The sequence below is a fragment of the Siphateles boraxobius genome, unplaced genomic scaffold, assembly GCF_051911475.1.
Source record: "Siphateles boraxobius isolate OS27281-9 unplaced genomic scaffold, OSU_SipBor_1 61, whole genome shotgun sequence".
In the NCBI taxonomy this organism is placed as follows: domain Eukaryota; kingdom Metazoa; phylum Chordata; class Actinopteri; order Cypriniformes; family Leuciscidae; genus Siphateles; species Siphateles boraxobius.
Genome location: NW_027509188.1, coordinates 12,425,001 through 12,445,907, shown reverse-complemented (window position 1 = coordinate 12,445,907; position 20,907 = coordinate 12,425,001). Strand labels below are relative to the sequence as shown.

Here is a 20,907-nt window from a genome sequence, read left to right as displayed (position 1 = left end):
TTTTGTAAGACGTGGTCCGTGTAGTTAATTGCAATCAACTTGTGGTTAAGTGCAAGGATACACAAGCATGCATGCAGGTAAAATTACATATCATCCCTTATCGGGAGTTTTATTAACTGGTAAGACTGATCTAATCCAAACATGTATGAATAATTATTAATTACCAATTATTAATTATGATATGCAAATTCCCCACGGATTAGATCCGCCCCAGAGTCTTTACATAAATGGTGGAGAAGAATGCGGGCACATTTTAAACTTGTTTTTGAGCAATTCAGTTTCAATCGATGTCTATATTGTGATTTAATATTGTACGCGCTTGAGTGAGCGAACGCAACGCGAACTCACTGGCTGACTGATTAAAGGCACAAAGCCGAGTCCAGTTCAGCACATTAACAGCTGCAAAATAATGTCTAACATTCCTTTTGCCATTGTTAATAACTAAAAGTAAAACTGCAGTTTCATAGTATTAAATTTGTCCAACAAAAGACGAAGAAACCTCTTTTGAATTGTGACATTTTAATGTTAAACTCCCCTGTCCGACGAGATTCTTCTGTCAGGGTGAAGACTAGATTTAGTGAAACGATGCTCTTTCACTATTCTTAAGAAAGGCCTGATATTATAATCGTTAGATTAACGATGAACTCCTGGTTAAACATTGACGTAGCTACTCAATTGTAAAAAACCTAAAGCATATTTAATCATAAGTGCTATTTGATAATATGTCATGGGAGTCGAAAAAACAGACGAATATTTCCTGTTTTATTTTTGCACGACGCAGCGAAGCAATCCTGCCAGACGTGTTTGTTAAAATATAGCACCAGAAAAATCCAAAACCGAAAAACATTTTTAATCATAAGTGCTATTTGATAAATGTTATTTGGATCCGAACGACAGACGTATAATTCCTGTTGTCCATATTAGTGTGTGGAAGCGAAGAAATCCTTCCGTGCACACGTGTGTCGAATAGAAAAAACCCGCCGAGGTTTAAAATTCATAAGCGAACACGTGTGAATAATAGCGCTAATTGTTTATGTGGGAATTGAAAAACCGATGCCTAATTCCGGTTGTCCCTATGTGTGTGTGTAGAAAAAATTCCTGCCACGCCGTTTTGTGAAATATAGCTGAAAAAAAAAAAAAAAACGCTGACATTTTATTTTGGATAAGTGTGATCTTACAGAAAACAAAGCGTCTGCACGCTCAAATTTGAATCACACATGGAAGCAGGGTGGTTGTTATTCCGCTGACAAACACTAGAGGGCAGCACTGAGGCCTAAGTGCTTGACAGTTCTCGAATTACGCACCGCCCCCTGACTTTACCCTCCATGAGCGAAATGGCGCCATCTCGTGGACACTAGTAACGAGGCCGTCTTTTCCTAAACAATCTCTCTCATCACAATTTCAGGTTTTTCCAGTGAATTTCTGAAATTGTGTTTCTAACTTTCAATGCATGTGCAAGTTCCAGTTTTACTAACATGATTTCACTCCCGACTGTGTACACTTATTTTGAATTTGGTTCAAACCACAGTTGAATTTAAAATTTAAAAGTAAGCAGTACCAGTTTCTGATGACCACTTAGGAGGAATGCGCCCCTTGTGGCCTTCCCCCTCTACGTCAGCTCATCAATTAGTTCCTAACATCATTCTTTTCTGAAGTGGCTTTCTCCCAGTTGGTTTTATTTTGGTTATTATCATTGATACCTCACCGTAGTCGTGATCATCATCAAATATAATGCCAACCTTTAATTTCCTACACTTAATCAAATTTGGTTTGAAACAAACAAATTTCAAGATCAATTTGAATTAAGTCTCCTTTCCTGTTGGGAATGGTTTTATGGCTTTATTACTATATTTCCTTTTTCAAATTATTTTTAATAATTTTGATTTGATACGTTACGTTATGTATTTGATACGTTATGACAACTGTATCCTTACTATTCTAGAAGTTACTTAACATCTATGCATACGCTTGATTTGAATTGTATTTAAACCAGTTTGAATGCAATTTAAATCAAGTTCTCTGTCAGCCAGGTTGACCACTAGGAGGAAGTGGCCCAAACCCTTAGTGGCCCAAACGCGCCACTACAGCTTGCTTCCTCCTGTGCTCTTCCTGCTGCATCTCTTCTCTGAATGGAATGGAGGCTAGGTTGTTCTGATAATTAACATTGTCATAATTCCCTTTTTGTTTGTACCATAATTTTAGTAAAACCGTTGCCTTTGATTTTTCTACAAAAAATAGACACTCAATTTGATTTAGAGAGAGAGAGCTTTAATTCACGTTGAGGTTCACTTGTCCTTCATCCTGTTTTGTGTTTGTAAGTAGAAATTTCTCTCGTGCTGTGGTGATTTGACAGTCATCTCTGCTTGGGGTCCAGCTGGCTGGTTCGTCTGACCTGCGTCACCAGCGCTGACTGAGCACGGGTCTCGGACTTTCCTGTATTTCTCCGTTGGTGCAGCCCGCAACACGACATCACCAATTTGGCACTGCCGGTTGTGTTCAAGGTCGGGTTGCGTGAGGGCACACATCGGTACAGATGTGCGGAAGGGCCCGGGACACTGCTGTCAAGTGTTTTGGGACGACAGAGAGACCAACCAAAATGCTGACTCCAACCCGAATGACCTCAGTTCACCCCAGGGAAACTAGAAAAGGTATTAAATCGAGGCTTCTGGTCATTCCTAGGATATCTAAGTCCACTAAAGGAGGGAGGGCGTTCTCGCATTTAGCTCCTAAACTCTGGAATAGCCTTCCTGATATTGTACGAGCCTCAGACTCGCTGTCCCAGTTTAAAACTAGATTAAAGACGCATCTCTTTAACCAAGCATTCACTTAATGCTTAACCTTTGATACTGCTGAATCGGTTCGAATGCATTAACATTATGAACATCAGCTATGCTAATTATTTCCCATCTGCCTTTCTGCTGTTATCTCGGGACGCTAGTCCCGAGGTAAATAGCGTTCGTCAGCTCCAGTTTGTATCCAGCCTCTCACGGAGACTTCAGATGCCCCAACGCCTGTGAAGAGACGACTCGACGCCTGTGAAGAGACGACTCAAAGCCGGCGATATGTTATGCCATAAATTAATACTTGATTAACTAACTGTATTTTTCTATGTACATTTCCGAAATGCAATTTCTGTAAAGCTGCTTTGAGACAATGTGTATTGTGAAAAGCGCTATACAAATAAATTTGAATTGAATTGAATTGAATTAAATCCATCACTTAGTATTGGCCACAGAATCTAGATATTCCCCCGGTCATTGAAGTGTTTGGCGCCCTCCTACTCTCCTAGCCACAAATCGCAGGCTTAGGCCTCCTCTTCCCCTGTAACACTTCCTGTGTACTATTAACGCCATTTCATTACAGACCTTTCCATCTTGGATGGTTGCATGTTACTTAAAACTTTGCTATCTTGCCATTGCTCTTTTCTGTTGTGCTCTGCTCCTTTCAGTTCACTTAGAGACAGAACCTATCTGAGACAACAAGGAACGCTGAATAATAGTTTGACAACCAAGCCGTTAGCATCAACAGGTGACCCCTAAGCTACCGCCCCGTTAAAAATCTTTATTCAGGCCCATGCTGACCTACCCAAATTGTCCTACCAAATGATTTAACTGTCGGCATCAGTTAACCAAAATTTTCATACGCGGCATAGCCCGTATTATAGCTTGTTAAACGTAGAACGAACCTGCATACAGATACAGATAGCTTTATTAATCCCCAAGGGGCAATTTAGTTCCATTGGTCTCTCTGTGTGTGTGTTGTGTTCCTCTCGCCCACAGTGAAGCCAGTATGTTCCGGTCCTACAGTCCCACAACCCGCTGGGACAACCTGGAGACATGGCTGAGATTCATGAAACCTCCATTCCTGACCAAGGTCGCCAGTGACTCAGAGCCCCGAGCCAAGAGCATCGCAGACGTGGACAGGCTGATGGCGCACAAACCAAGCCAAAGCTCCCACGACAAAGACCGGTCAGATACGTCAACCTCACTTGCCAGCTGATCGCACAAGCACGTCTCCACGAAAGGAGCCGCATCGCCCTGGAGCACGAAGTTGCAACGCTAAGGATGCAAGCCGAGGATGACAACGACCCCGAGTTACAGAAGGAAGTGGAAAGACTTCAAACTGCCCTATCTGATCTTCATCTGCACATAGACCAAAGAGTGCAGTCAGAGAAAAGAACCAGAGAGGAACTCAACGAGAAACTCCGACAAAAGTGAAGCCCCTTGCAAAGAGCAGAGACTGAACTTAAAGAGACTCGAAAGCCACGGCCTGCGAAAGAAACTCGCAAGAGGCCCGTGCTACCATCCACAAGCACGTTCAGCAGAGACAAGATCTCGAACACGAACTTGACACCGTTCACACAGAGTTGAAACCCTCTTATAGACTGCAGAAGGACCGGGAAGGGGAAACGCACACCACAAAGTTTCCCTGACCAGCCAGTCCGCACCTTTCAGCCAAGAACCCAGAGCTGTACAGGGGGGTGAAAGCCCACTGTTCAAAACATCACCAGCCAGCCCACAAGAACCCCCGTCAGCAGCGAGGGGGGAAGAGCCTTTCCAGGAGAGCCCCGGCCACTAACCACGGCATGACTCCCAAAAGACTTAACAAGCTGGCCAGAAACATCCCTATGTTCACTCCGAACCATGCAGGAGGCCACAACGTGCACGCCATCCGCAGGACATTGACTTTCACTTACAAACTGTTACCAACGTCACCGCGTGGGACAGATTGTACCTGCTCAGAATCACGTCCAGTCGTGATGCGCGCAGCGTCCTCGACCGTCAACCAGAGACAGTCAAGTCGGACTACCAGCCGCTGCGGCAGGCCTTCACTAAAGAATTCTCTGATCCAGAATTAGACCAAAGACTAATCACAGCCATGGACCTCAATCAGTCCGGCATGGAGGATGATTTCAACCTCAGAACTTTGTCTCTCCGAAATCTGCACCCCACAGTGAGTCATCATCTAGACATCCTGGCCTGACCACATAGCATGACTACTCAACAGCTAAAAGAAGCTTACACAAAGCAAAAGACTGTGTCCGAAAAGACTTTGAAAATCCCCACAATCTACTCTGTCTCTGAGCCCTACTCAGAGCTGCCTCTAGAGGGCGCCCCACAACACCATAGCCCTGTTTACAGAGAGTCAAGACCGTTCCAGGCCAACAGAGGGCAGCACTACTGCGATGGTGCTCGTCCAAGACACCAGAGCGAGGGCTTTGACAGATTCTGGGACCTGCAACAACCACCCGACCACCCAAAAGGTGGAGCCCCATGGGAAACCGACCAATGGCCCAGAAAGAGCCGAGCCCCATCGACCAGACCATCAAGCCCAGACAGCCCAGAGCGGAACCCCTCTCGACATGCCACTGGTAAGCACAAGTCTGAACCCACATCAGAAAAAAACAGTGCCGCCACATCAGAGACAGCTGAGACCCTGAAGTCGCTGAAAGAGCTTCTTCACAAAAGACTTTCCAAAGGAGACAAGAGGGACAAGACAGACATCCTATGTCTAAGCGTAAGACCTGAACCAGGCAACCAGAACACTGCTCGTCAGCCTCAGAGCACAGAGCTAACTGTCACATCACAAAATGACAGCATCACCCAGCCACCACAGCTGACAGCTGCACAGCCTGAGCGACACAGCACAGTTTCCCACAGCTGGGTCCAAAAGCCCAAAATACCTAGAAATGCTGCTTGTCTGTCTGTCTCCGCAGAGAACTACACAAGACCGGCCCTAACCGCCCATCGATCACCACACCAGCCCCTACGCTAAGACTCCTGGGGAACCTGATCGAAAAAGGGGGTGGCCCGGAAACTCTACCTAGCCATCACTTTGGAAAATGAGGTGAGCTTGGAAGCCCTGGTAGACACCGGCTCAGACCTCACTTTAATGTCAGCTCAGCCCTTTGAAAGACTCGGCACTAAAGCTAAGAGCAAAGATCGAACTCTTATACCCCAAACGTGACAGCTGAACGTGCAGTCGTACAGCCAGAACAACATCCGGCTCGAACAGGTAGTTCCCAGGAACTCCAGCAGCCATCCATGGGTACACAGCCTCAGCACCAAGTCAAGATTCAAGTTCACTACCCTGCACCTTCCAGCTCGCCAGAGACCAAGAATTGCTGCTCAACGATGCGTGAACTGATACAGAAGGCCTCTAACACATAAGGCCTCCTTAGAAAGGGTCCCCTAAGATCCCATTGTTTCCGAACTGCAAAACCAGAAGGCACACAGAATGAACATAATGCAAGACTCTGTAAAAGGGTCCCTGGTCAGCATAAAACATAAAACTTTTAAAGTAGATGAAAATGTGTGCTCGAAGAGAAGCAAGACTCTGCATTAGACAATTTAGAATTTAACTGATTTAAAGAAAATCTTGAATGGACGTGTATGCCTCACCTGCCAACACACTATGCACAACTTTTTCGAAACAAACATTTGCTACATGCTGGTTGAAATGACACTGCTAAACATTAGTTTCCATGACAATAAAAGGTTACAGGAAACCCTAGCTCCAAATAAGGCATACGTCACCTTGACGCCATAGTGTAGGAAAACCACCTGAGTTGAAACTACTGTTAACCTACAGGTTTAATTTGATCATTGCAATCCAAACGGAACACAACATGCGATAAGCATTTTGATCACTGGTTGCTGGCTTGTCTAAATGCAGATAAAACAATAGCTGGAATTGACATCTCTACTGTAAGTGAAAGAGTCTTAGATTTCCAACTAATATAAGTAAGTTCAGCAGTAAAGCGTAAGTCTGTTTGACAAAAAAAAAAAATCTCATCTCAGCAGCTTGTAAACTGTACCGATATCTATCCTGCTTTGGTTAAAGAAATCCAAATTGCAGTATTGCTAAACCTGTTTCTGACAAAGGAAGCTCAGGACAGTGTTATATATACGTAGACCTGGGTGATGCTCCCCTTTCTACAATGTAAAGGCCTTACAAATTATTGTTAGATTGATGTAATTCACCTAAAAATTTTAGCTGCATCTACAAGCAGAGAGCTACCTAGCGATCAAAACTGTTCACTCGCTGAAGAGCCAGCATTTGTGCATGAGAGGGACGTAACTATAGATGCTTAGACAACCTTTGACTTACAGCAAATCTATTTCCTTACTCGGTAAACAAATAGAATAAGTTGTGTAAAGTAAAGAGAAGAATTACATGAGTAAAACTAGCAAATGCCAAAACACAGTCGCATTTTACTTAATGTAACGTCAAGTTCTCAAAAGACTTTAAAGTATAGGCGCCCCCTTATAACCCTTTTAACCCGTTAAAAGGTGCAGACATTCTTCAGGTACTGTCGAATTGTTCTGACATGCTCTAGTTCCCATGACAATGACTTGTCACAGGAAGTGCTAACTCGTGATGTCACGTTGTAAACAAACCAGTCTAGGTGGCTAAGCTAACCTAACCTAGCGTCCATCCAGCTTAGGCTAAGCTAACCTAACCTAACCTAGCATCCATCCATCCAGCTTAGGCTAAGCTAACCTAACCTAGCATCCATCTAGCTTAGGCTAGGCTAACCTAACCTAACATCCATCCCGCTTAGGCTAAGCTAAATAATAACTTCTACAGTTAGCAGTTAGCATCATTTACTTTAAGCCTTAATTACAGCTGCTGTTTATACAGCCCAAAGTATTCTAGAATACTTTCTTTAACCCTAGTTAGGGTTTGTAATTCTTCACTTTCCGTACTTTCAATTCTGCTCAGCTAAAGTTCACCTTCACTAGTTTAGGCATAGGCCTTGCTGAGCACTGTAGGCTAAATCGCCAATTAAACTTAAGCTTAAGTACATGTAAAATGTGTAGCTAGAGAAGAATCTGTATAGTAATGAGAATTTTCATCAGCATGTTGACTAAACATTTGAAGGGACACACAAAGTGGTCGTGAACACGCAACCGCTGTAACCCACCATCGAGTGTTGGTCCAAGCGAATTCAAAGTTTAGTCACTAGTGCTACTGACTATTCTCACATTCAGATCATTCCCGCTGTTTTGACCACTCACCCACGTTTTATTTTTATTTTTACTTTAATAATAATAGCATTCAGCTATTACCTTGTCTTTTCGGTCATCTATATGATTCAATTCCATTTCCTCTCTTGTTGGAATGTGGTTCCATTTCCCATAGGGCCCAGAAAGGAAACAGAGACACCTTTATTTGTGATTTTGTTTATTTTCAACAAGTGCACTAATTTTTATGACCCTGCAACACAAGTAATTTCAACGATTACTAGGGCATAACTATAGTCCTGAGGATTGATAATAAGCCTAATTTGAATAGGAAAGCTGTCCTTTTTCCCCCTATCATTCACTTCGTCAAGCCGTAGTGAACCACTAGTTAAGTCCTGAGAAATAATTTAGTCATAAGAACCATCTTAAGTCAGTTATTTCATCTCGGCTATGCCCTTTCCGGGAAATACTCTCGGAACCGAATAAGTCTTAGCCTCCTAACATCCACAGCTAAGATGATAAGGATACAAGACACACTTCACTAGCTAGATACACGTGAAACGCATAGCTTTATGCTACATTCCTAGCGAACCCATTAAACCTTGGTTCTGAACTTTTAGGGTCATGCATTAGTCTCACCCCAAGGGCGACAAAATGTCACAGAGCCTCTGCTTAACCTGACCTTAACGTTCCAGCTTACCAAAGACTATGACAAACAATGGACACTATGAGAAACCACCTCTCATACCCCTCCAACCACCCACGAACGCCGTCTGCACCCACCGACAACCAATGCCCCAGACAACCGACGTCTACCGGCACATGCTGCGTGCACAAGACAACATTCAGCTTTCTGCACCTGATGCCATCACTGCGCCACAGCTTGTGGTGCCACAGTGCAAAAGGGGGGTCATGCCAATGTATGCCCATGACGCACCATGTGCTGCACACCGCAGCACCAGAGACACTTGCAAGACACCGAACCAAGTGGCATACCGGCGTCCTCAAAAGCGGAAAGACTGTCCTAGCCAACCAAGGACGACACTCGCTGAAATTTTTCCTCCCTTTCTCTTTCTCTCTCCCTTTCACTTTTACCAGGATGCTGCTGTGGTTTGCCATCCTGTGCCTTCAGTCGACCAGAGGCCAGCCGCAATCGGAGATCATCTCACCAGGTCCGGCATCAGGCATCGTCCTGAGGGAACAACCGGGACTCCTGATCACCAACTGCCGGACCCACACCCAGAAAGTATATGTTCGACTAGACCCGCGTAATGTTTACAGAGCACATTACCCCAGCGCAGTGGCCCAATACAGTTGGGCCGGTGCCCGATGGACAGAGGACTCCCTCACTCACGCTGAGGCCGATGTCAGGCACATGCTCAACCAACTTGAGAAAATGACTGTCACACAAGCGGAGCTAAGTGGACACAACCGCCGCTCCAAACGGTTCCTTGGAGCTTTGCTCGGAGCCGCCGCTGCCGTCGGAACTCTGTTTAACATCGGTATGTCTAGTGTCAACTCAGTGAACTTAGCCACCATGAGACGGCACGTGGCCGAAATCCGGACTGAAATCCCACAGATAAAAGAGCAACTCAACACACAAAGTGCCTCCCTTCAGACCATCGGCAAGACTTTGAGGGGAACTGTGGTGGTTCTCAACACTCACAGCGTCCTGCTGAACCAGACCGTGAACTCTATGAAACAGCTGTTTACGGTTTTCCAGAATGACTTTGCTCAAACTCAGCTGGTCATAGGCTGATGGCAGACATGCTGCGGGAGGTGAGCTCTTCCATTGACAGCCTAGCCATGGGAAGGATTCCACCGTACCTGATACCCTTTAGCCTTGTCCAAACGGTGCTGGCTTCCGCCGTCACCACGCCAACTGACCCTCTACAAATACACCTCACCTGTTGTCCAAGCCTGGACCGCAGCCGACACCGCGCTGTGTATCTCTATGGTAGTCAGCCACATCCTGTCACTAGGCCTTGCCTTCATCCTGTATAGGAGGCTCAACGAGATGCGAACATCGACAGCCAAGCTCACGAAAGCCGTGTCTGGAGGTTTCCGACGGAACCCCCGGAAAGAGGGGATCACACCAGACACCGCTTTGAATCTCATCGAGCTGAGCCCTCAGCCTCAATAACCACCTGCTACAAAACCCTCATGATTCACCTGCCATCCGCCATTGTGATGATTGTCGTCCGATGATGTCTCCACAGAGACGTCATCCGACGAAAAGGGGGACTGTAGGGTATGAGCGCAGAATCATGGAGTCAGCATTCCTTAACACAATAAACACACGTTAACAGGGGTTTCTAAAGCCCCAACCTATGACTCTTCCAATTCTAAATCTTCCGTTAGCGCCAGCCAGTCTGGAGGGTAGATTAGTTTGTGACACCTTTACAGCGTAATGAGTCCCCACAGAGATCCTCGCGCGATCCTGATTTGTTCGCGAGCCAACATCCAAGAAGACCGTTATCTCCAAACCCCCCCCCCCCCCAGCGAGGAAGGAATGCCAGATGCGCAAATGGACAACACACACACACACACACACACACACACACATATATGCATCTATAACATTAAAACCCAGAAATGAGTGATTATGAAATGTAAACATGATGTATTCCTGTATGTTTGAAGTTTATACTGTATCCTGTCTATCTAGGACTGTTAGTTATGTAGTTGAACCTTGCGGACTTCTATAAAGGTCTAAGAGTTTATATATATATCCTTGTATGCGTAACAAACACGGAGTGATTGGTATTAAACGAAATCGCTCAACTTGCTCGAGCCAAATATATGTAAGAAGTTAATGAAAAATATAGTTTACTATGTTTTCCATCTTTGGAGTGAAAAGAGACCAAAACTAACATCACTGGTGTTCTTAGATAACGGCGTTTACGACCCAAAGGAATGTTCACAGAACTGCCACCCTCTCTGAATTCTAACCAAGGAGGAGAAATGAATCCTGTATTCATATATATACAGTATATGCTATTATATATCCACTTGAGAATTGTATGAACAATGTATATAAGTTCCCTATTTCATGAGTTGCCTTTTTGTGGTTTGGTCTATGTTTCTCGACAACTCTAATGCGATAATGTTTTAAACTTGGCCAACTAATGTTTAACCAAATCCATTTGTGGCAAGTTTGGTCTTGATAAACTCCAATCTTCATTCCCCATTTGTTAATTGACATTACATTTTGCTACATTGTGGATTCCCACAGAGATTAGTCTGACAATTGAGCTAATTAATTTAGCCTGTTTTGTAAAACGTGGTCCGTGCAGGTAATTCCAATCAACTTGTGGTTAAGTGCAAGGATACACAGGCATGCATGCAGGTAAAATGACATATCATCCCTTATCGGGAGTTTTATTAACATGTAAGACTGATCTAATCCAAACATGTATGAATAATTATTAATTACCAATTATTAATTATGATATGCAAATTCCCCACGGATTAGATCCGCCCCAGAGTCTTTACAGTGGTGTCGTCTGCAAATTTCAGGAGCTTGACAGTGGGGTCTTTAGAAGTGCAGTCATTAGTGTACAGGGAGAAGAGCAGTGGGGAGAGAACGCACCCTTGGGGGGCTCCGGTGCTGATTGTGAGTGTCTTGGATGTGTGTTTCCCCAGTCTCACTCGCTGCTGCCGGTCCGTCAGGAAGCTGGTGATCCACTGACAGATCGAGGATGGTATGGAGAGCTGGGTCAGTTTGGCTGTGAGAAGACCAGGCATGATGGTATTGAAGGCCGAACTGAAGTCCACAAAGAGGATCCATGCATAAGTCCCTGGTCTGTCGAGATGTTGCAGGATATAATGCAGTCCCATGTTGACTGCATCATCCACAGACCTATTTGCTCTGTAAGCAAACTGAAAGGGATCCAGCAAGGGTCCAGTGAGGTCCTTCAGGTGGGCCAGCACCAGTCTTTCAAACGACTTCATGACCACAGACGTGAGAGCGACAGGTCTGTAGTCATTAAGTCCAGTGATTTTGGGTTTTTTGGGGACAGGAATGATAGTGGAGCGTTTGAAGCAGCAGGGAACTTCACACTGCTCCAATGATCTGTTGAAGATCTGCGTGAAGACCGGGGCCAGTTGGTCAGCGCAGGCTTTTAAACAAGCAGATGAGATGCCGTCTGGGCCTGAGGCTTTCCTAGTCTTCTGTTTTTTGAAGACTCGGCTCACGTCCTCCACACAGACCTTAAGCTGTGAATGCAAACCTCTCTGCTTGCCCTGTCCCGAGGTCGAGAGACACCGTCTGCCGCAAGCGAGAAATTGCCACGGTAAGCATCATGCTAACGTTCATTTCACTGGATGTTTGGCCACCCAGACATTAAGAATGTTGACTGACTGATGGCGAGCAGTTACTTTCCCCATCAGCGCCGCTACACCATCCCAGTAATCGCTCAGGCCTGGCAAAACGATCAAGCGAAGAATTTTAGTGACCTACGGGCAATGGATGGTGGGCTAGTTCTTGCTGGTGACTGCAGGTAAACCAGTGTGAGAGCTCATAGACCAGTTGCACATTTTGATTTTGTTATTTGTTATCCTGTAGGGTGGCTTTATTTGGCATTTGCAGATGACATGGTGGATGGTCTTTACAGACCTTGGTTATTAAAAACTTGAAACCTAATTCAAATTTGTAATTAATTCCATGTCAGATTCTCCTGGGCCACGGCGCAAAGTATGGATCCTACTCTCTGATCGAGGACAGAGTGAACAAGGCGGTGGATGTTCAGCTTGTTCAGGTAAACCTGATGTTTTTAGACAAAGAAATGAACTCTGCAATTCTCTGCACCAGACCTTCTCCCTTGAGGCTTACCACTCCCTCATCTTGCACTTCGCGCCCAAGCACACAGGGTTTTCATACCTTGGGATGTATAGCAGGTCAGTGCTATCCAATGGAATAATACAGCCAATTATTATGCCTTTTATAGTAATAATAGTACCTATTATTATGCCTATTGTAGTATTTTGTCATACATAAACCAAGTTTCAAAAAAATTCTCAAATATGTTATTTTGTAGGCTTCTCTTAGCGGCGCTGCATTATAATCACAATGCCAACCGGGAGACAGCACGGAGAAGTACTGCGTGCGGTATCCGCGCTTCAGAAAAGGTGCCCATGTGGTGCGTCCCATCAAAGAGGCAGCCTCATACGGTAAGCAGTGTCATGCAGTTCTATCATATTTTGAGATGGCTCACAAGACATCTGTGATCACTGGCAATGATCTTTATTAAGTATTATTATTATTATTATGTCTGCAGGTTATGCAACATCATTGATGAAGGCCCTTCAGGAAAGCTACACCCATTCACCTGCAGCTCTTCGAGAGGTTAGCGCTAATCTGTCCTCTGATGCACCCGCCCCCATCGCCAAATCCTTTGAACAGGTTCCTAAGGAGGAGGCCGTCAGCCTCTTCCTAGCCCGGCAGTCACGCTACAAGAGAACCTAAATTCACATTATTAAAAAAAAAAATTCCACAGACAATTCCAATGATTTAGTTGTAAGTATTTATTTTATTTTAATTTATTTTAGTAAGTATTTATTTAGTTATCTTCTTTCCTTCTGTCCCTGTCATCTCATTTGGTGGTGGTTTCCTGTATTCTGCATGTTTTGCTTTTTCTTTGTGTGCTGTTGCTTTGGTTTTACTTTGCACTAAATCATTACATTTTTTCGTCTTTGTAAGTGGCAATAATTGTCGCTGTACCCCATTCACGGGGTCCTGCATGCTGCATGTCTGCTCCTCTGTCTGTTATTTGCATGAAATTTGTTGTATGTAATTCAAAATAATTTACCAATCATTTTACCTGTGCCTTGTCAACGTCTGTGTGCGGTGTTGTCTGGGCTCACTGCGTCAGCTTGATGTGCTTTTGCATGTATCACTGCATATGCATTCAGGAAAGAGTGTGTGTGTGTGACTGTGTGTGTGACTGTGTGTGTGCGTGCGTGTAAGTGAGTGTGAGTGAGTACGAGAACCATCAGTTGACCCTCAGTTAAGACCACACTTTTGCAGGCATCTGAGAAATATAGCCAAGATTCGACCATTTTTATCCTTGGATGATGCTAAGCAACTCATACATATTTTTATTTTCTCTCATCTTGATTACTGCAATGCTATGTACACTGGCCTTTCGAAGAGTTCTTTAGCGAAGCCACAATTGATACATAATGGTAAATGGTATAATGCTTCTGCCAGAGTACTAATGAAATTAAAGCGTTGCATTCCATGTATGAAAAGTGCTATACAAATAAATGTTTATTATTATTATTATTTATGAAAGGTATCAGGTCTAGCCCTTCATCAGTGGGCTTTTTTATATAGATTTGTTTACTTGCAACCTGTGTCTTTGTTCAGTAATATTTGTCCTTGTTTAATAAATATTTAGTAAACCTTACAAGCAATGCCAATAAACTGTTTTTACTTATTAAAATTCATGTGTTCTGTCTACTTTATAACATTTTAAGGGCAACTGGGCGATCACAACAGAATATTTATTTATTCATATTTATTTACAGAATTATTTTTATTCATTCTCATTCAAACGAGGCCATTGAAAGCCCTGATAGGTCTGGTCACCACTTTGGAAGTTTTGCCTTATGGTTGAAACCACACAAGAGGGTAGAGGCTTCCTTATACTCCTCCCTAAAACTCCATAAGCCCAGCGTATAGCCTGCCTGTACACAGTGTACCGGTATTGCCTAGGGATAAGTAGGAAGGATTGGTAAGTTTTAAACTCTGTAAGTAGGTTGGAAACGTCATTTGAAGCCTGTCTCTTATGCATGTTTGTGCATGCAACACATCTCTTGTCACCTATAGCTGTTGTTCAAAGGACTCCCTGTAAAAAGATTGGTAAAGTAAACATAAACCATGAACATACTAGTGCGTGCTGGCTTGAAGGGGGCCATGATCCTGCCTGAAGTGTGAGTATGCTATCTGTAGCACAAACAGATTCAGGCAGCATGCCTCAAATCCAGGATGCTGCGTTAGGCACGTTACATCTGCTGGCCGCGGGGGGAGATCCTCGACCAGCGACCAAAACACGCTCACCTCCCTACAACACAAGCTCACCGCCCACACACACACCTGCCAAACACAGCGACACAGACGCTTACTACTCACTCCCTCTCCCGTAAGCCTGACTGTGTCAATGACAATCAATCGCGAGGAACACGAGTTGGCACTATCAACAATAATCACACTGAAGACATGACCAGCCTACTCGGCGTCGGCTACGTTTGCAAACAACATTTTCACCGGAGAAAGAGGTAAAAGTTTGGAAATAAACACTCACAGGTGCTCTTTTATGCTCTGGGTCTCTTTCTTGAGGCTCTCTCTCTCTCTCCTTCTCTCTCTCTTTACCTCCTCTTTTCTCTCTCTCTCTCTCTTTCTCTCTCTCTCTCTCTCTCTCCTTCTCTCTCCCTTTACCTCCTCTTTTCTCTCTCTCTCTCTCTCTCTCTCTCTCTCTCTCTCTCTCTCTCTGTCGGAGTGCATGCTGGGAGTTTGTGAGTGTGAGCGTGAGCGTGAGTGGTGACTCGTGCTTGTTTTTCTTTTTTCTATCTTTTCTCTTTCTTTTTTTCTTTTCTTTTTGTGTATGGTTTAGAAGTTTTAGTTTTGTAGGGGGGTGGTTTTTTTGGTGTGTGAGGAACATGGCGGTTCCAGGTGCACAGGGGTTGAGTTCACTCACGCGTCGTCACGGGGTAAAAGTGGCGTCTACCGTGAGTGTGGAGAGCTGTTGTTTGGCTGTGGGGGAAATTGTGGGGCATGAAAACATAATGTCTGCCTCAAGAATGAATAGCGCTATTGTTCTTTTTTTTAATACAGTAGAAAAGGCAAATGAGGTCGTTCAGAGGGGAATTATTCTCGACGGTGTTCTCACTCCCGTCTTGCCCCTTTCATTGCCATCTAAAAGAGTCACCCTTTCGAATGTCCCGCCGTTTGTTAGTGATATTGTTTTGACGCAGGCTCTATCTCGCTACGGAAAATTAGTCTCCTCGATTAAAAAGATTCCAATTGGCCGCGTTTCTCCTTTACTGAAGCATGTTGTGTCTTTCAGACGCTCAGTTTACATGGTTGTAAACAACGACGCAGATCTAGATCTTGCGTTGAATTTTCGAGTGGATGAGTTTGATTATGTGGTTTACATCACCACTGATAAAATCAAATGCTTCGGCTGTGGTAAAGTCGGTCACTTGGTTCGAACTTGTCCTAGCAAACAAGAAGACGACGATCGTTTGGCTGACACTGAAGGTGTAGCTAACATCACTGTGCCGCCGGCCGGTGAGCCCGGTGAGGCCGGTGAAGCCTCAGCCGAGGCGGAATCAGCGGTGGCGCGGGCGAGTGAGTCTGATGGAGATCAACGCGCTGGGACTTCGAAGGATGATGTTGTTTCAGTGGAGGAGGAAACCGAAATTGAAAAACTTGTTGTAATCGAGGAAGACACAGGTGAGTCAAGCGATAAAACAGAATCAGACATTGTTATGCGGGATGTTCGGGAGGTTGACGGTAGGCCTTAATGCATTTGTTTCAGAACAAACAGTATTTAAAGTGCCATTAAAAAGGAAGAAGTCAGATACAGCTCATAGACAACAAAAGAAATTAGATCTTGAAGATGTTGCTGATCAGGTTGATTCAGAGAGTGACAGTGAATTATCTGACTCAAGTGTTACTTTGTCACAAAGTGAGTTTTCCTGCCGCAATTATGATGTAGATGACATTAAACTGTTCCTTAAATCTACGAAGAATAAGAGGGGGGTGTTCGTCAATGAGTACTTTCCAGATGTAGCACAGTTTGTAGAAAAAACAAAGAATTTTATGACTGAAAGCTGTTTTTCAAACAGAGAGGTGTACCGTTTAAAGAAAATATTGCGAAACCTCAACATGAATTTAAATGATGGTAGTGAAAAAGTTTGAATCTATGATTATGAATCATAGTTTGATCTTATTCTTATTTTTAAGCATGATTGAAGTGTGTATTGCATCATTGAATGTGAATGGTGCAAGAAATTGCAAAAAAAGAGCTGAATTGTTTGAAGTTATCAAACAGGAAAAAATAGATGTTATTTTTATTCAAGAGACACACAGTGATGTTAAAAATGCTGCTGATTGGATGCAGGAGTGGGATGGCATTTCTGTTCTCAGTCATAATACCACACTTAGTGGTGGTGTGGGTATTTTATTTACTAAGAGTTTTAGTCCAGTCTCTTATCAAGTTGATGAGATTGTGAAAGGGAGACTTTTAAAAATAAGAGCTATCTTTGAAAAATATGTCTTTGTTTTTGTTTGTGTTTATGCGCCAACGTCAGCAATAGAAAGATTGGTGTTTTTAGATGCACTCAGTTCCATGTTACAAAGATGCAGTACTGAAGAATATTTATTTTTAGGAGGAGATTTTAATTGTACTGAGAATAATATTGACAGAAATCACATTGAGCCCCATATGCCTTCACGTGAACGTCTCACAAGGATGGTAAATGTGAATGATCTATGTGACATTTGGAGGCATTTTCATGACGGTCAGAAACAGTACACATGGGCTCATGCTCGTGACAATGTTTTATCTCTTGCAAGATTAGATCGTTTTTATGTTTTCAAACATCAGTTGGGTATTTTTAAAAGTTGTGTCATTACTCCGGTCAGTTTTTCTGATCATCATATGGTATTGGGGCTTTTCTTTTTAAATCAAATTAAACCCCACAGTGCATACTGGCACTTCAATACTAATTTATTGTGTAGTAAGGATTTTAAGGATGTATTTAAAGTATTTTGGGAAGAGTTTAAAAAGACAAAATTTTCTTTTCAAGACATACAGCAATGGTGGGATTTTGGAAAGGTCCAAATAAAACAATTTTGCCAACAGTACACTCGTAATGTCACCAAAGAGTTAAATAGCTCTATGAAGCTCTTGGAGACCGAAATAATTAAATTACAGAGTTTAGCTGATGCAACAAATAATCAAAGTTATACAGAGATGATCTCAAATAAGAAAACTCAGTTAGCTGACCTTCTGGGGGTGAAAACACAAGGAGCTCTGGTTCGTTCTCGTTTTTTAAGTATTGAACAGATGGATGTACCATCGAAATATTTTTTTAGCCTTGAAAAGAAAAATGGGCAAAAACGTTTTTTGCATGCTTTGCGCTCTGAGGCTGGAGTGATTTTAGCTAATCATGCAGAAATACGAGCAAGAGCTTGTGGGTTTTATGAAAACTTGTATAAGAATGAGCTGGGAACAGGATGGGATTCTGAAAGTGTTTTCTTTAAAGGATTGACTCAAGTGTCGGACGGTGCCAATGCAGAGCTCTCAGGAGCATTAAGCCTGGGAGAGTTGCATAAGGCCCTTGAAGGCATGAATTCTGGGAAAGTGCCAGGAATTGACGGCCTTCCTGTTGAATTTTATAAACACTTTTGGACAGAGGTAGGGGAGGACCTTTTGCTGGTTCTTAATGATAGTTTGAGTTCAGGTAGGTTGCCGTTGAGTAGCCGTAGAGCGGTCATCACTCTCCTCCCCAAAAAAGGAGATCTTTTAGAAATTAAGAACTGGCGTCCTGTTTCGCTCCTTTGCTCAGATTATAAAATACTCTCGAAGGCTTTAGCTAATAGGTTATCTAAAATTATAGATCAGGTGGTACATCCAGATCAGACCTATTGTGTCCCTGGTCGGTCAATTTTTGACAATATTTCCCTCATTAGGGATATTTTTGATGTCTCCAAGTTGCTCGGCCTTAATATTGGACTTATTTCTTTAGATCAAGAAAAGGCGTTTGATAGGGTCGAACACCTTTACTTGTGGAGAACTTTAGAAGCTTTTGGATTCTGTCAGGATTTTATTGACAAAGTGAAAGTGCTCTATGGTGACGTTGAGAGTGTGCTTAAGATAAACGGTGGCTTATGCACTCCTTTCAGGTTCAATAGGGGTATTAGACAGGGCTGCTCTTTGTCTGGAATGTTATATGCACTTGCTATAGAACCTTTGTTGCAACAATTAAGAGAACATGTTTGCGGTTTGATTCTACCTATTTGTAAAAGTAGCATTTCTTTGTCTGCTTATGCTGATGATGTGGTAGTTTTAATTAATGGACAAAATGATGTACAAGTTTTAATGAAAGTTTTAGAAGATTTTAGAGTTTTGTCTTCAGCAAAAGTTAATTGGAACAAGAGTGAAGCACGTTTAATTGGAAATTGGTCAAAAGGGAGACCAAGTCTTCCTGATGGTTTAACTTGGGGAACGGGAGGGTTTAAGTATTTAGGAGTGTATTTGGGAGATGAAATGTCCGTTCAGAAAAATTGGGAAGGGGTTGTTGATAAGGTGAAAGGCAGGCTTGACAAATGGAAATGGTTAATACCAAAGTTGTCATATAAAGGGAGGACTTTAATTGTGAACAATTTAGTAGCTTCCTGCCTTTGGCATAGGTTAGCATGTTTGGATCCTCCCGCACTACTACTAGCAAAAATTCAAGGGATTTTGGTGGATTTTTTTTGGGATAAGTTACACTGGGTCCCTCAGAGTGTGTTGCACTTACCTAAAGAGGAGGGTGGTCATGGTTTGATACATTTGAAAAGTAGAATAGCAGCTTTTCGTTTGCATTTTTTACAACGTTTTCTGTATAAATCATCAGTGAATGGGTGGCGGGCTGTTACATGTACCATTTTGCACAGAACTGAAGGACTGGGGTTGGACAAGTCTCTGTTTCTAATGGACCCCTTTAAAGTGAACGTGAATGGACTGCCAGTGTTTTATCAAAATCTTTTTAAGGTTTGGAGTCTCTTTGACTCACAGAGAGATGAGACAACACTTTCTCTTCATTGGCTTCTGGAGGAGCCACTAATAAACGGAGCTCGTTTCGATTTATCAAATGAGAGTTGCTCCTTTCATGGACTTAAAGTACTTTTGCAGGACTCACGGATCGTCACATTTGGACATTTGATTCATGTAGCTGGACTGGATTTTGAAAGAGCAGAAGAAGTAGCCTCTTGTCTAAAGGTCAGGTCTGTACGGACTGTTGAACAGATGCTAAAGAACTGGAAATCTTTGGTCAGTAATGAAGAAAAAGATTTACTGATGGACAGTCGTGGAGGAGTAAACACCTCCAGTACAGAAGACTCCTTTCCTGTTTTTTTCATGTTGCCTAAATTGGATGGTTGTAGTGGACCTTTTCTAGATGCTGAAAGACCTTTGTGTTTGGACTTGTGTACAGCACCTGGCAAAGCTTTTTATCAAATATCTGTTAAAGTTTTTAATAAAAAGGTATTAAGTGATAAAGTTGACACGCAGTGGCGCCGAGTATTGAGTGTTGAAGAGAATGTAAAGCCTGAGTGGAGGTCACTGTATAAGCCACCGTTATCTAAAAGGGCAGGGGATATACAGTGGAGGCTTCTTCACTGTGCCATCGCTGTTAATGCTTTTATTTCAGTTCTTAATCCTGAAGTTATTGCTGATTGCCCTTTCTGTTCAAAAAGAGAGACGGTCTTTCATGCTTTTATGGAATGTGACAGACTGAAACCTTTATTTTTAATATTGGAAAGTGTGTTTTTTTCTTTTAACAAATTGTTTTCCATGAGGATTTTTATTTTTGGTTTTAAATATGTTCGAAGTAAAAGGTTTACTTGTCAGCTTTTGAATTTTGTGCTAGGGCAGGCAAAACTGGCCATTTACATGAGCAGGAAAAATATGGTGGATAGACTGTCGGGTGAAGATGTGGTTATACTGTTTTCAAATCTAATCAAATCACGAATATTGATAGATTTTTGTTTTTATAAGTCGACAAAGGATCTACTAACATTTGAAATGAAGTGGTGCTGTAATGGAGCGCTGTGCTCTGTTGTTGAGGATAACTTATTTTTTTCTTTTTTGGTGTAATTTATGTGTACTTATATTATACTTATGTGTACTCTGATATAATATAATTGTGTGATTTGTTTGGAACAAGT

At 42.9% G+C, this 20,907-nt stretch overlaps 2 protein-coding genes across 2 annotated transcripts in view; both read left to right on the top strand.

Annotated features, from left to right (window-relative positions):
• Positions 1 to 20,907, top strand: part of ttll1 (tubulin tyrosine ligase-like family, member 1) — a 327,240-nt gene that overhangs the window by 32,310 nt on the left and 274,023 nt on the right. The gene's annotated exons all lie outside the window — the stretch shown is intronic.
• LOC143718368 (uncharacterized) overlaps positions 1 to 20,907 on the top strand; it is a 295,554-nt gene that overhangs the window by 109,614 nt on the left and 165,033 nt on the right. The window lies entirely within an intron of this gene.